General features: G+C 37.2%; 1 protein-coding gene across 1 annotated transcript in view; it reads left to right on the top strand.

The window, feature by feature from the left end:
• Positions 1-606: 606 nt before the first annotated feature.
• Positions 607-16430, top strand: part of TBPL1 (TATA-box binding protein like 1) — a 34404-nt gene continuing 18580 nt past the window's right edge. The window contains exon 1 of the mRNA XM_044677023.1: positions 607-658. The gene's annotated coding sequence lies outside the window, so the exon portion shown is untranslated. The remainder of the gene's footprint in view (positions 659-16430) is intronic.

Consider the following 16430-nt stretch of genomic DNA (forward strand, 5'->3'; position numbering starts at 1 on the left):
TGGCTCCTCACCCCCACCCTCCGCGGAGGAGAAGCCCTTCCTGGCACTTGGAGCGCGCTCACGGTGAGTGCGCGTGCTCCGCGCGCTGCGTCCGTTACGCTCCGCTTAGAGCTGAAAGGCCGCGCTCTTTTCCTCCTCCTCGCCAGGCGGCGTCTCCTGCTACCGCGCTTCTGGTGTGTTCAGGGAGGTGGGGGAAGGAGAAGGTGAGCTCCCAACGAGCTCCGCCCCCTTCGGCGGGGCTCGGATTCTTCCTCCCTCTCACTTCCCTCCCCCAACGCGGGTTGACGCAGAGACCTAGGAAGCGGCGGCGGCCGGAGGAGCAGTGGAAACCGGAAATGACCGGCTAGGGTGGCTTTGCAGCTTACCTCTCGGGGGGCGCTCTGGCCCAGCGCGTTCTCTATGCCATACCCCCATCCCCACCCCCCCGTCCGCCGCGTTTTGTGCTGTTTATTGTCGCAGGGAAGCGGCTGCGGCCTCGGACCCGGAACAACAAAGCGCGAGCGACAGAGCCGGGGCCGCGGGGGCTCCTAGCAACGAGCCGGGGCGGGAGTTCCATGGAGACTGGGCAGCGCCGCCGCCTCCTGCTGCTGCTGCTGCTGCTGCTCCGCCGTCGCCACCACCACCAGCCGCACTGCCGCCGCCTCCTCCTTCCCCCTCGGTAACGGCAGCCCCGGGGCCCTACCTGAGGGAGTTCCCGGGGGCAGAGGGTTCCCCGGAGGAGGGCGGGGAAGGTCCTCGGCCCGGGCGGGGCGGAAGGAAAGATCGGCCCGGGCCCTACTCTGGGGCAATCGGAGACCGTGAATGGGGGGAGGGGAGTAGTCCCCATCCAGAATATAGTTTATCTGGGGGAGATAGGAGTGGGTGGGTATAGTCCCCGTCCAGGATTCGGTTTATTCGGGAATAGATGGGAGATATCCAGCCAGATTACAGTATATACAGACTACAGTGGTAGATGGGGGGAGGTCCTCGTCTAGGCTGCGGCTTATCCGGGAGTAGACTGGGTGTGTTTGTGGGGGGGTTCCCCCATTCAGACTGCAACTTATACAAGGGCAGATTGCGGGTCGGGGGGTCTTCATCCCGACTACGGTTATTCCAGCGATGGATAGGGGGATGACAGTTAACTCCTCTAGACGGGCTTTATCCAGGCAGCGCCTGTGGAGATATGAATTAGACTGGAGAAAAGGGGGTTGGGGGGGGGGCAGCGATGGGAATTGGAATGAGGTGAGGGTGCGGTGAAGAGAGGATTGTTAGGGTTAGGGTGTCCGGTGTAGGGCGGTTTAACGTGTCGGTCCATGTTGGAGAGAATGGGAAGCATATAGGGCCCCTGTCCCGGCTTATGGGGAGTTTACACTCTCAGAGGAAGAAGAGGGGCTCATCCAAGATGCCAAACTGGAGGATAGGTGGAGGGGAAACTGGGTCCCATTGTCTCCCAGGAAACTTGTCTGAGGTTGAGGGGTAGGAGAGTGATCCTTGGGAGGAAGTGGGGAGCTGCCAAAATATGACATTGCTTATTCCTTGGGATACCTACCCCACTAGGGCTCTCATTTGGCACTTGATCAGCTTTAAAAAAATTTCCCCCAATCATCCTGAAGAGGAGAAATTTGAGAAATGAGGGAGATAAAATGAGTTCTGGATGAGGGGTTGTTAGTATTAGAGACCAAGAACTATGGGAATGTCAGCTAACATTTATTAAATGCCTACTATGCGTCAGGCACTGTGCTAAGAACTTCGAAGAAAGGAGTAATTCATTTCCACTCCTAACTTGATTTGCATCTGCCAGCTTTCTTCCTGCCTCCACATTATTATATCTATCACAATTGTGTTTGACCCACATTTTACGGACTGCTACGTTAACTGTAACATTGTCCAAAAGATACTGAGACTGCCCAAACTCTGTGGGCATGTCGGTAGAGGATAAGGTGGGAGTGACATGAGGTTTGTGGTTCAAGATGAAGGAGAAGATTGTTAGGGTGGGAGGTTTCTAATGGAATTTATTATTATTATTGTTATTGTTATTATTATTTTAATGACAAATATTTGAGTGCTTACAATATGTGTTAGATGCTACAAGTTACAAAAATGAGTAAATCAAAGGCTTAACTTTGAGGATGTTATAATGAATAGGAGGAATACAAGCACATGTACCACTGGAGAGGTAAATCAATACTATAGGAATTCAGAGAAGTAATGGATCAAATCCTAATGGGAGACAGGTAGAATGAGGAGAGGCTTAATGAAGGATGTAGCATTGAAGATGGTGTTTGAAAGATCACTGGATCAGTGGGATCAGTGGATCATTGATTGGGTAAGTCACTTGAAGATTTTTGAAACTCAGGGTCCATATCATTTGCTCTAATTATCAAATGAAAATATACTTGAAATTTCTTTGACAATTTTAAAGCATTATGCAAATATGAGTTATTTTGGGAGAAGACATTCCTGGTAGAGGAAACAAAAAGCTGGGAGGAGGAATGTTTTCAGGAAATATTGAATAGTTCTGTTTGGATAGAAGAAGTGGTAGCAGATAGGCTTAGAGGGTACATTAGGGCCAGATTGTGAAGGGAATATAAATTCAAAGCTAAGGAATTTGGATTTAATGTGGTACAGAATAGTCAGTCATTCAACATGCAGTTAATAAATATTCATTAAGCATTTACTATTTGCTAGCCATTGTGATAGGCGTTGGGGATTTTAAAAATTCAAAATTAATATAATTGGAGCTATACTCTATGAAGTGTATGGATAGAGATGAATAAAATGAAATGGAAGAGGAAAAAAGTGAAAGCAATGAGACCAATTCAGAGGCTTTCACAATATGCCTGCTGAGAGGAAATGAGAGTAAATTAGAAAGGTGGCAGTTGAAATGGAAAGGATTGGAATAGACAGAGACATTCTAAGAGATAGAATTGACAGACCCGAAGAGATCACTTAGTTCAAACCTTTCATCTTATAGATGAGGAAACTGAGGCCCAGAGAGATTGAATAACTTGAGATATTGAACCCCAGGTTCTTTGGATTTGCCAATTCGTGTTATTTACATAGTCATCCATTTCAAACTTTTTTAGTTCTGATCCCTTATTTTTAATCCCTTATTTCTATTCCTGCTGCCAACAGGTCTGTATTACCATCCATTTGGAATACTATAGTAGCAGGCATTCTGCCCCTCCATTCCGTCCTTCTAGCCCTGCTAGATTGTCTTTATGCCCAAATCTTTATATTGCATGTCCCTACTCAGAATCATTCAGTGGCTCTTTATTGCCTACAGAATAAAATTCAAACTTATCCTGAATTCAATATTCCTTGAATATTGGTGCCTTAACCAGCTGAATCTCTAATGTTATAGCTAAACCTGACTACTCATTATCCACAACACAACACATCTTTCTCTCCATTTGTACCTTTGCTGATCTCATTCATTGACTATACCAGATACCTTTCTCTGTATCATCTGGTTTTGCTGGTTTGTTTTAAAAATTCTAACTACTCTAGAAATCAAGGCCCAGCTTAGATACTATCTCCTTCATGGAGTCCTAATCTTACCTCAAATCAAAAATTATCTGTACTTCCTCAAACTCCAAATAATACTTTGTATTTTAATATTAACTCTTAAGTGTCTATTCTATTCTGCATAGTAGTTATTTTATACTTACTGTCTTGCTCATAAGATGCTAATAAATGTTTGATTTGTATTGCAAATGTGTGTATCTTTCGTCCTCCCTACTGCACGTAAGCTTGTAGCAGGCAGTGACCTTCTTAATTTTCTTTTCTTACCAGTGCCTATTATAGTGTTTTGCATACAATGAATGCTTAATAAATTAATGAGTTGAATTCTGCTTTGTACATAATTGCTTAATAAATGTTTGTTTAATAAAAGAACATTATTCCTTTTAATCTTCCTATTTTATATATGATGAGGATTTAAGAGATCACATTTAAAAAGTTAGCTTTAATAAAAAAGCTTTCAATAATCAGATCCATCCCCCACCCCCTGCCAAAGCCTATAAGGATCCTTAATTAATCTCTTTTTAACCATAGCTTTCAAAAAGTTCAGACCTTGGGGGCAGCTGGGTGGCTCAGTGGATTGAGAGCCAGGCCTAGAGATGGGAGGTCCTAGGTTCAAATTCGGCCTCAGACACTTCCTCCCTGTGTGACCCTGGGCAAGTCACTTGACCCCCATTGCCCACCTTACCACTCTTCCACCTAGGAACCAATACACAGAAGTTAAGGGTTTAAAAATGTAAAAACAACAACAACAACAAAAAAAGGTTCAGACCTAGTATGCAGAATGGAGTGAAGAAAAGACAAGCCAATGTCAGAGAAAGCAAGACCATGTGGCCTCCACAAATTGGAGACCAGAGTAATAATGACAAAGGCAGAGTCAGAACCAGAAGATGCAGTATTAATTTCTCTTCTATCAGAATAAAAAAGACTTAAAGTCTAGATATTAAGAATGAAATGAAAATTTAGAAGATTTAAAGTTAAGTAAATTAGAGTCCAGAATCCAAAGAAAGGTGCCAAGAGCTAGAACAGAAGTCTAAGCAAGGATTAGGCTGAGGCCATCAGACAGTTAGAACTGTATGGATGAGACTAATCTGTCAAGATTTCACTGGCAACTGATTGGATTTTGGGAATGAAAAAAAAAAAAACACTTTTAATTGAAGAGCCTTAAAGAATAGAAATAGAGAAATCTATGCAAAGGGCTTGACTAGATAGTCCAGAAGCTTCCTTCCAGATTCTTTAGTCTTGAGGACTGGTTCCAGGCACAGGTTTTAGAAATGTTGAATTTGAGCCTCCAGTGAGAGATCTAGTTGAGAATAAAGCACTCAGTTGCCATTATTTCACAATTGTTATCTCCATGGCCACTCCTCAATTTGAACTAAAATCATGTTTCAAGAATGATTTAGGTGACCAAGACCATATAGGGAGAGGACAGATGAGGGATGGAAACAGAGCCTTGGGGAAAAGGAAGAGTAATGGATAATAGAGATAATCTGAAATTGGAGAAGTATGGGGTACAGGAAGCTTCAAAAGTGATTAGCAATATGGAACACTTCAAAGAATTGGAGAAGGAAGAGGAGCAGGCAAAACCCATTGGAACTGATGAATTAAGGAGGGTGGGGGGAAGTATTGGTGACCTTTTAAAACAGTAATTCTAAAGAAAGAGGCAGAAGATAAACTTCAAGAAGTTAGAAAAATGAATGGCAAAGAAGTAGAGATGAGTCTAGGCTACACAGAAGTTAAAATGCAGCCAACCTGGAGTAAGTGACAAGTGTAAACTAAAGATTTGAGAAAATGGCAGCTTATCTACCTCTGTATAACGCATTTTCTGGGTATCTAAATTGGTCCATAATTCATACAAATAAATACAGATGTCCTACTCATTAATTCTTGGCTTTCTATCTTGGCCTCACATCATAAATTGCCCAGTGGTTTTAGTTTTACACTTACTCAGAACCACTGAGTGACTAAAAAAAGACTTTCTGAATATAATGAAAAGGCCTCATATATGGGGTACAGTGATACTATTAGTAAATCTTTTGGAAACAAAGCTTCTTTATACAGTTAAAAACAAACAGAATCTTCAGAAATCATGGAGGCAGAACTGCCTGTGTTTGCAGCTGCATGAACTCACTGCAACACTTGTATATATTTATCAGTCAACTTGAAGGTACACAGAGCCAAACCTAGGCAAAATTGGGAAGTCTTCAAAGTATGTCTTCACTATTCCTATTCTATTTTTCTGTTTGCTTTGTCCTCTGGTAGCAACACCTTCCTTAGCCATTTATCTTACTCTCCTTTTCTCATTTGCTTAGCAAAACGAGCCATTTATACTTGTGGATTGAATGCTTGTGGATTGAATGATTGCCTAAGTCATTCACATTAAAGTGTTAAGCCTTTTATCTCTAATTAATTGTGAAAAGTGGGAAGAGGGAGTTGGGAAGTGGTAGTGGAGAAGGAGACTTTAAGGAAATTTAGGCCCTAGCTAGCAGGTGATAAAGTAGTAAAGTCAATCTCCTATATATCCAATATAGTAACTCAATGTTCAGCATCCCCTACTTTTATACCAAGACTTTAAGAGATACATTTAGGGTGGGGGTGAGAGAGAGAGAGAGAGAGAGAGAGAGAGAGAGCAAGCAAGCTAGAGAGAGAGCTCGCTCGCTTCGTGTACATTTAACTATGTTATTGTTGGAAATGAATGATTTTTATCACAACCTCTTTTTATCTTCAGTCCTGGAAAGCATCTTTATAACACTTCTGTATTATATCTAGTTCTGATTATGAAAAATGACTTCTACTGGAACACATTGTCTTTGATGGAAGTAACTGTACAAGATACCTTCCTGTACTTTTCCTCATATTTAGTAAACTTCTGGAGGTAGGGCTTCTTTTAAATTTTTACAATTTTAATGTCATCCTTATTCTGAATAACTTTAGCTATTTAGCAGAGTAGAATGTCATACTGGCAAATAGGGGAGCTAAATGCCTTAATTTTGTGTGGTTGTAGATAGGTCTTTTGGCACCTACTGCCCAGAGTTGTTGTAAAGATAAAATGAGATAATATTTGTAAAGCACTTTGAAAACCTTAAAGCATTTAAATGCTAGCTATTATCATTTCATTAGTTTCTTCAGCTATAAATTATAGATCATTTAGACCTATCCACTTCACCATTAGGCTGAAATAGTATATTAAAAATACTTTCAAGTTCTTCCAGAAAAGATGATGTAAAAATCTTAGGAAATATTAATATTAAACATTTTAGCAAACTATCCTATTTTTAAAAATAGTATCGGAAAAAAGAAAAACTGTGTCGTCTTCCAGAATAAAATGTCTATTCTAACAGTTATAGCTTCATTCTATGATACTCATTTTCAAGAATTAATTTCCCCCAGATTCTCAAATGTAAGTTTACTTAGTGACATACATTCTTAAATGGTCCAGATTCTAACACAAGTAAATTTTTCAGACCACTTTGCCTTTTATCATTTGACTCAAATTGTTTTGCCAAATCTTGGAAAATTTAAAATGGTTTCATTAGTGTCACCTCGAAGCTGCTATGGATAGCTTAATATTTGATCATAAATTGGGATATGTGGAAGTTTGATGCCTGAAAATTATTTGAATGGGTACTTAAATTCATTATGTAGGCAGAATTTAAGTAGTGAAAAATAGATATATAAAGTTTATATGACATCTAAACCTGTTTTCTAAGTAGAGCTACTTTTGAAAGTGGTGTATTATGTCTTTAACATATTATGTAATATAGCTTCTGACTGAGTGCAAGATAACTTTTTCTAAATTATAGGACAATAATTGCCCACCGAGAGAGTTTATACAATTATTAAATCTAAAATAGTCTTTAACTGTGATAAAAATAAAAGGATTTACAGTGGAATGTTGTCAGAACAGTATCTCAGATTGGTACCTGCTGTGCTTTGAAAATGTAGTTTTAGTGTAACATTTGTTTTAGAGTGATTATCAAGAATATCCCAACATATAAAGGAAGATGCTATCTACCTCTAGAGAAAGAACTGATAACGGAACTAGATATTGTATAGTTTCATATATATATTTGCGTCATATGCTGGTCTTTTCTAGTGCAAGGTTAGAGGGAGGGAGAGAAACAACTTGGAACTCAACTATTTTTAATGTATGTATGCTACATACATTATATAAGCACATACTTATTATATATACCAAATTTAAAAAACCTAAAATATCTCAAGATTATTCTTCATTCAGATTTGTCATGTGCTTAGCATTCTGCCAGGTGTTATGCAAGTTTTTAGTAAAAGATGTTTCTTTTTTGAAGTTTATAAACATTTGTGAGAGAGGAAGGGAAAAAATGGATGTGACTAACAAAACATGAATAGATAATATACAACTTTACACTTTGAACACTGTCTTTATAGAGGTTTTAACACTTCTTACAGTAAGTCTTTGAAAATAGGAATCTTGTGTTCATAATCTTTGGGGTTCTTTCCTGTACTTTGCATACTGTTTTGCATTGTGGCATTTGATACATTTCTGTTGAATGAATGTTTTTCTGGGTTATTTAAGATGATAATTGTTTAAAGTGTGACATGAGTTTCTGAGGAGACTGTTTAGACTTGGATGTAATGTCAAGGCATCATAGATTTAGAGTTGGAAGGGGTCTCAGAAGGGAAAGGTGTTTGGAAGGAATTTGGATACAGACATAATTAAGAGGTAAGCTATGAAAAGGGATCTTTGATTTTTATTACATATATAATAAAATGTAAAGGCATGGTCTTATTCTGTAGGAAGGTAGATAGTACTCAGTTGAAATGAACAGTTTTTTTCTTTAACATTTTGTGCAGAAGAATGAATTAAGGCCAAGTGTCCCATCTTTATCCTTTGACTACTACTTTGGAATTCTGAGGAGTAGTACTTTTTCCTGGGAAAGTGATTCCAAGATATCATAATCAATATACATATAGCTTTTGTCTAGGATATATGTGCTGATGGACTAGCACTTCCACATTGTCTACCTAACATAGTTTGAAAAATAACCCCTTCTCTTTCTGTGTGGATGGTTAAACTAACTCTTGAGTAAATATGGATCTTATTTAGGCTTTTGTTATGTTTCAAGTCTTAATGCATCACCACAAAGCTATCCAACAAAAGGAGCAATTAGAAGACATTTTATTTATAAGGAATCTTTTGATTTTGACTTCCTGGTAAACACCTTTGTCAAATGTATGCCTCCTTGTTTTATACTTTATTTGATATTATTGATCAGATGATAAGTGAACAAAAATATGTTTGTTATATCTTTCAAGGCATTTTGTATGATTTTGAGATATGAATGGGAGATATCTTATTGGGCAAGAGACTCTAATTGGGTACTTTGCTTTACCCAGTCAAAAGATTTTTTTATAATCAACAAGCAATCATAGTGGAAGCTTGTATGTTTTATACCTTTCAGTCCTTATATGGCTGCAAAGATGTTCTGCTGTAGAATATAATTTGTGACAGCGAACTTTTAGACATATACAAATCTTGTCATGTCACTAAGTGAAAATATGTTTTTTGTGTTTCTTGTGATAGGCATACTGCAAATTGGTCTGGCAATTTTGAAGAACATTACATGGTGAAAGAAGTGACCCAGAGAGAACATTATAAAACAGATGATGTATCAGGGACAATTTTGATGTGATATCTGTGGTCAACTGTTGTCGGTTCTTTCTTTGAGAGAAGAGACAGCTATGTGTTTTTGCTGATTGAGAGCTTTGCTTCTTCATCTTTTTCCACCAAGGTGATCACTCATAATATATGAAAATGAGTAAAATTCTTTTCTCATTACTAAGATGGTCCCTTAGAATTAGGATTTGCTTTTTCACATTTTTTTTCATGATGAGACCAATGAATTTTACATTTTTGCTTGATATGTCTTAGGCATATCTGTTTCATTCAGAAAACTTAAGTTTTGATTCATCAAAACCATCTTTGAATTATGTTTAGACAAGAAATGGTGAATGTATATTTCTAATAATTGTGTTTTAGGTGGTGAGTGGATGAGCCTCAGAAATGTTTTGTTTTTTAATATTAATTCTGAAGTGTCACTCCATTTTAAGGAGTTGAATAGTACTGGTATTCCCTATTGCCTTACACAGGCATCTGGTTATCACTCATGGCAGATGGTTTGAGTAGAGAGAGGGAAGAGATATTTATTTCTTAGAAAAAGGAGGCCAACAAAGCTCAGTGTGGCAGTCTACAATAGTTATTGAAATAATATTTTCTATTGATTGTCATACATTTGGTGAAGAGAAAATATAATGCCACCCTTTAGCAAAATAAATAGTTTCTTATGGTCTTATTCTTTATCTATCTTTAGCCATAGTAAAACAGACCTTTTTTGCATAGAGAATAAAATATTCTTGGTCAGTATTATCATTAAGCTACTTACTTTAAAAAGTTTGATATCCTAAAGAATAGCTAACTTATTGCCCCAGATAATCTAAGTATGTAAAATTGGACCAAGAATGGCTGATCGAAATTATAACATCACTTGTTTATGTAAAAACTTAAACAAAATGCTTGGCTGAGGCTTCTAATGGAAATAGCTAGTAAATTTGAAAAGTATAGTTTTGTCTATACTAATTTTTTTATAAAGTCTTATGCTTTGTAGAGCCAAAATTTAGTGTAAACTGAGGAATATATGCCTATTTAATTATTTTTCAAGTTTTGTTGTTTGTTTTTTATAGTGGTTGGTATCAGGAGGCAAGCCTTTTGTCCGTAACTTGGACTTCATAGTTTTTAAAAAATCGTTTATCTGGTTAGAGATGAAGTTTTATATTTGCTTCTTCAGTTCTGCCATGCCTTGGCTTTTCTTCTTTCTTCTACTTTTATTTTAAGAACCTCTAACCTTAGGCATCTTGAGGTGACTCAAAGCACTGGACCATAGATACTTAATAGGTGTGTGTCTTTGGTCAAGTAACTTTTCTCAGATGTGAGCCTTAGTTTCCTCATATACAAAATGGGGTTAATAATACTTTTTAATACCTACTTCAACTAATTGAAATGGGGGAGAAAATGAGAAAGCAATATGCGAAGTGCTATATACTCACTATGTAATATAAATATTAGCTAATGCTTTAGAAATAGACAAATAAACTCAGAATCATTTTCATTTTTCCTTCTGAAAGTGAATAAAGTCTTATTGAATTGAAAATTATCTAATTCAATAACTTAAGTTTACTGCCATGGGTTCAATTAATCTGTTTAGAGAAGTGAATATCAAGATATAATATTCTGTCACTTTACTCTCATAATCAATACAGGTTCTGTATCTGAAAAGTGGAACTTCACACTACCAAAAGAACAGAAAAAATGAATAAAGTATAGTTTCACCAAAAAATGTATTGAGCTTTTATAGTGAAAAGCATTCTATAGATATTAAGAAATATTTAGTAGCAGTATTTTGGAGGAGACTCAACTTGTGATTTCATTGATTTATAAGAAACTCTTTCTACTACAATGCTCTTGTAAGAGTTGGGAGTCAGGGAACAGGGGACCTTAAACCAACAATGAGGTTAAAAGCATTGTCCAGTATCACCCTCAGTACATGTCAGAGGCAAGACTTTAGCCAGATCTTCCTGACTACTCTCTATGCAATATGCCTTGCTGCTTCTAATACTAAAATTATGAAATATCATAGCCAGAATATATTTCAGGAAAACACTTATTTTAACCCTCTAATTTTATAGATGAGGTTATGAGATAAAGGTTATGACTTGTCTACCCAAAGTCAGATAGTTCATGGCAGAGCTAACTTTCAGCTTTCTTTTCAGAACACTTATTCATCACTCATAAGCCCCATCTTTTTGGATATACTACCTCTTATCCTCCCTTCTCTTCCTCTACTTCATTTTCCCTAAACCTTTATCCTCATTGTGACCTTCAGTCACCCCTGCTTAAAAAGCAGGTTTTGACTCCTCTAGTCCCTCACTTTTCTTGTATCTTTCTTCTCTTCAAAGCCAAACTCCTTGAAAAAGCATTTGTGCTTACTCACTGTCCCCGCTTTCTCACCTCCCACTCACTTGTCAACCTTTTATTATTTGACTTCCAAACTCTACCACCTAACTCAAAATATTCTTTCTAAGGTTAGCAGTGATTTTTACAGCATTCAACACTTAGTTTTACAACTCTCTTCACCTGGATACCATCTGCTCTCTGGGTTTTTGTGAAATTTCTTCTGATTCTGCTTTTGTTTGACTTCACCTTTATAGTCTCTCTAGATCAGGTTTTTCCATGGGTCCATATCTCTATTCAAACAACAATGTGTGTTTTTGTATATATGTGTGTGTGTGTGTGTGTGTGTGTATACACACACACACACACAAATATATACACATATAATATGAAAAATATATCTCTTTAACCAGCCCTAATTTCTCTCCTGATTTCAAGTTCTTGCTTCACCAGTTGGAAGTTCCATAGGCATCTAAAATTCTACAATCCAAATGAAGCCCATTTTCTTTATTTTAAACACATCCCTCTTCCTAACTTTCCTATTTCTTTCAGTGTCCTTCTAACTACTCAGGTTTCCAACCTCAGTTATACTGAATATTATTCATATTCCTTCACCTCATCAGAACTGGGCACTAAGTCTTGTTAACTCTACGTCTATGAAATGTCTTCTATCCATTTTTTTTTCTACCCGAAGCCTCACCCTAATTGAAACCTTTATTACCTTGACCTATTTTATCCTTGATGACTGCAGGAGCCTCCATAAATGGTTCATCTGCTTTTAGTCTCTCATTTCTAACATTTAAAAAAAAATACAAATGGCCTTTTTTTGCTATTTGCCCTCTACAATCTGACTCCCACCTCTTTTTCTAGATTTTCCTTTTCCTGTTAGTCACCAGGATTCCATTCCAGCCAAGTCGACCCACTTGCTGTACCCCATATACAGTTCCTTCCTTTTTGGTTTTGCACTCTTCTACCTCCTCATTGTCACACCTTGGAAATAAATGCTTTCATTGATTAACTGGAATTCTTAGCACCTCTCAAAACTTTGCTCTCAAGTGCCACATTTAGATGAGGCTATTCCTAAGCCTCTCACTAATAATACTCTTTCTCCCAACTCCTCTCTTTACTTTGTATATCCTTAGTTTTAGACATGTGCAGTTCGTCTCACTAGAAAGTAAGCTTCTTGAGGGCAGAGATTTTTACTTTTTAACTTTGTATCTACAATGCCTGGCATAGTTTCTTGTACCTCGTCACTTAACAATTGTTTATTGAACTGAATCGAGATGATGAAAGAAGGCTGCATATGTACTCCAGCAGTGCATGTTTGGCATCTAGTTTATGGTAGCAGCTTGTGTTATTGATACCTGTGTTTCTTTTCAGTTTTGAAACCTTTGCTAAATATAGGTTCTGTGGCCTATAATTCTATGAGAAAAGTCATCGCTTGTGGAATTAGGACTCAAAAATGAAATTATGAAACTAAAAATAAACATTTCTGATGATGAAAAGGTGAAGTTGATCAAAGAAACCACATAGATGGACAGTAAACTCATTGACCAACTAGATTTTGAAAGTGTAAAAAAAGATGAAAGCAAGAATAGACGATAACTACAAAGATGCAATGGTCCTATAAAAATTGTGTCAGTAATCCTATAGCTCAAAATGAGTTCAATTTAATTATACTAGAGATGACAGAAAATGCTAGGACTGCTGCTTTGGGTGAAAGGGATAACAACAGACCCAGAGAAAGCAGCGCTATTCAGGTCTTAAGTGTACTTCTGCAGTTTTCTGACAAAAAGATGATTTGGGAGATAGAGAGGCTCCTACCCAGTCCTACCCAGACCTACTCAGTTGAAAGAAGTGGCAGATGTAGTTGTTGAACTATTATTAGTTATCTTTGAAAGAATGTAGAAATTAGGAGAGGTATATATTAGAAGTTTAAATAATAGCAAATATATCCACCTAATTTTTAAAAAGGTAAGAGTAGAGTAAACTACTTTAAACTATAAGGACAATTAATTTGACTTCAAGTTCTCTTAGATCATATTCTCCTTGAGGTTAGGGACTATGTCACTTAAATATGTGTATCTTCAGCAACTAACACATAAGAGGCATTTCAAAATGCTTATTTATTGATCATCCAGTCAGTAAACATTTATTAAAGGTCTATTCTGTGCCAGGTACTGTGCTAAGCACCAGAGTTGAAAATATGAAAATGAAAGGCAATTCTTGCTCTCATTGCACTTATCATCTAATGAGAGAAGACAGCATAGAAAAGTGGGGAATACATAGGGGAATGGTCAAGACCAGAAGAGTGTAGCCTACCACCAGGTGGGATAATAAGTTGTTGAGTTTTCTGGGTGCATTATGAAGTCCCCAGAACTCCACTGATTATGAAATCAATAGCAGTGCACATCTAGTTATGTTCTTTATTGTTAGTGTTATTAGAGTGTTATGCCAGATTCTGTTGTGAATGACTGATGGACATAGTATATATTCATCAAAGTATCTCACAAAGTAACAATTCTGTTCTCAATGTGAAAAAAATTGTCTCATAATTCAAGTCCTCATCACCTCTCAGTGACTCTTTGTCACTTTAATTAGTTTGACTATTGTATCACATAACCAGTAATAGACTCTAGGTTTGTCTACTAACTCTTGGTTCCCTCAATCCTATTCCAGAGAACTGCCAGAATTGCCTTACTAAGGCACAGATTGAACTAAATTGTGCTCTCCCTGTCCTCTTTTCAAAAATATCCAGTAGTGTCCCTAATTCCTCTTAAGACAAAATATAGACTCTTGCCTGACGATAACAGCACACTTTGGCTCCCCCTCCTTTTCTAACCTTAAAGAATTAGATTCTTTTTATTTTACCCTTTCTAGTTTGAAAATCTTTCTTCCTGGTGAGCATTCATCCATTCTAACAGATGATTTAATAGTCTTTAGTGGTAATACCTAAACTGCACAGTTTCTCCATTAGCCACTGAGAGAAAATTAGGTTTCTTAGGTAGAAGTCTCTACTGAACAGATGGAGTTTGCTGAAATAAGATAATGTTTTGAATGCTCCTGAAAAGTTGATGCTGGTAAAAATAATTGATGATTTTGTTGTAAACAAGAATACAACCTAGGAAGCAGCTATTTTCAGCCTTTGATAAAAAATTTTTGCACAAGAGAAATCTAATTATTTTATAATGCCTTGTGAGTGATGTAGCATTAATCTATGCTTCTCTTTAATTACAAAGACACTTGTCACTAGGAATTGGGCTAATTTGAGGGAATATCTGTTGTGGGTTGTCAAAACACTCCATTGGGTAGAATTGCAACAGTAGCTTCACTGCTTTTTTTTTTAAATCATCTTCATTACCCGTATGAAAGAGTAGTTACTGAACACTTGTATATAAAAATACTATATCAACAACTGAAATGGTTCATTCAGGTTCAAAACATTTAGTCTAAACTGTAAATGGTAGCCCACACTAAATCAAATAAATATCAGAGTGTATTTAAAAAAAAAATAGGAGCAAGATTCAAGTTGACATAGTTACATATAATTTTAGTATTTGCTTAATTTTTTTAATATATACAACTGTGTCTTGCATGCTCTATCATTTCTCTGGAAGTGAACATTCATAGTTATTCTTTCTTTCTTTAATTTTTAAAAAACCTTTACCTTCTGTCTTGGAGCCAATACTGTGCATTGGCTCCAAGGCAGAAGAGTGTTAAGGGCTAGGCAATGGGGGTTAAGTGACTCACCCAGGGTCACACAGCTGGGAAGTGTCTGAGGCCAAATTTGGACCCAGGATCTCCTATCTCTAGGCCTGGCTCTCAATCTACTGAGCTACCCAGCTGCCCCCCGTAGTTATTCTTTAAACAATATTTGTGTTGCTATATATAATGTTCTCTTGGTTTTATCAACTTCACTGTTAAAATTTCATTTGGTCTTTCCATGTCTGTTTTTTTAATTAACCTACTCATCTTTTGCTTAATATTTACATTATTTATATATTTTTGTTTCCAGTTTAATGGCAAATGAATTTCAAACCATATAAGAAGAAAATATTGCCTTATTAAGATTTTACTTAGTAGGTCAAGTATTGGAAAGGAAAATTTAACATGGCATACATATCTAGCTTTTAGCAGCTTAGTGAGGGAAAAGTGGTAGGCAAGGAAAGAGTATGGGAAAGCAAGATGAAAGGAATGGCAAGAAGCCTGGGATACCTCAGAAAAGGAGTTGGAGGTGAGTGAGAGTGAGAATCCAGGATACTCTAGGGATGAGTTGAAAGCAATAGATAGGAGTAGATAAGGAGATAGATGTACTGGATCTGGTGTAAGAAAACCAGAGCTTGAATCCTTTTTCTACTACTTAGTGCCCCTGAGACCTTGAGCAAGTCACTTAATTCTATAGGCCTCAGTTTCTGGATCTATAAAATGTGACGATTTGATTAAAAGAATCTCTGAAATGATAGTGGATAGAGCTCTGGACCTAGAGTCGAGAGGACCTAAATTCAAATCCAGACTTGAATACTTACCAGTTGTGTGACCTTGGTCAAATCATTAACTGCTGTCTGCCTTAGTTTCCTCAGCTGTAAAAAGGGGTTAACAATAACACTTACCTCAAAAGGGTCATGTAAGGATCAAATGAAATAATATTTGTAAAACACAGTATAGTGCCTGGCACATAGTAGATTCTTAAAAAATATTTGCTACCTTTCCTTCCCCACCCAGTATGGTTTCTGTGAAAGAATTGTGACAACAGGTTTAAGTGATGATTTATTTAATAACTTGGGGTACATTAAAAAGATCACCTTAGCAGAGGTAGACAAAGAGTAATACATTTTTCTGTTCAAATATAAACTATAGTTCTCAAATTATGTATAGAAGCAAATTTTAACATTAATTTTCTTATATTTTGTGATCCAGATTCTCTCCCTCCTTCCCCTAC

This window comes from Gracilinanus agilis, chromosome 4 (genome assembly GCF_016433145.1).
Source record: "Gracilinanus agilis isolate LMUSP501 chromosome 4, AgileGrace, whole genome shotgun sequence".
Taxonomy (NCBI): domain Eukaryota; kingdom Metazoa; phylum Chordata; class Mammalia; order Didelphimorphia; family Didelphidae; genus Gracilinanus; species Gracilinanus agilis.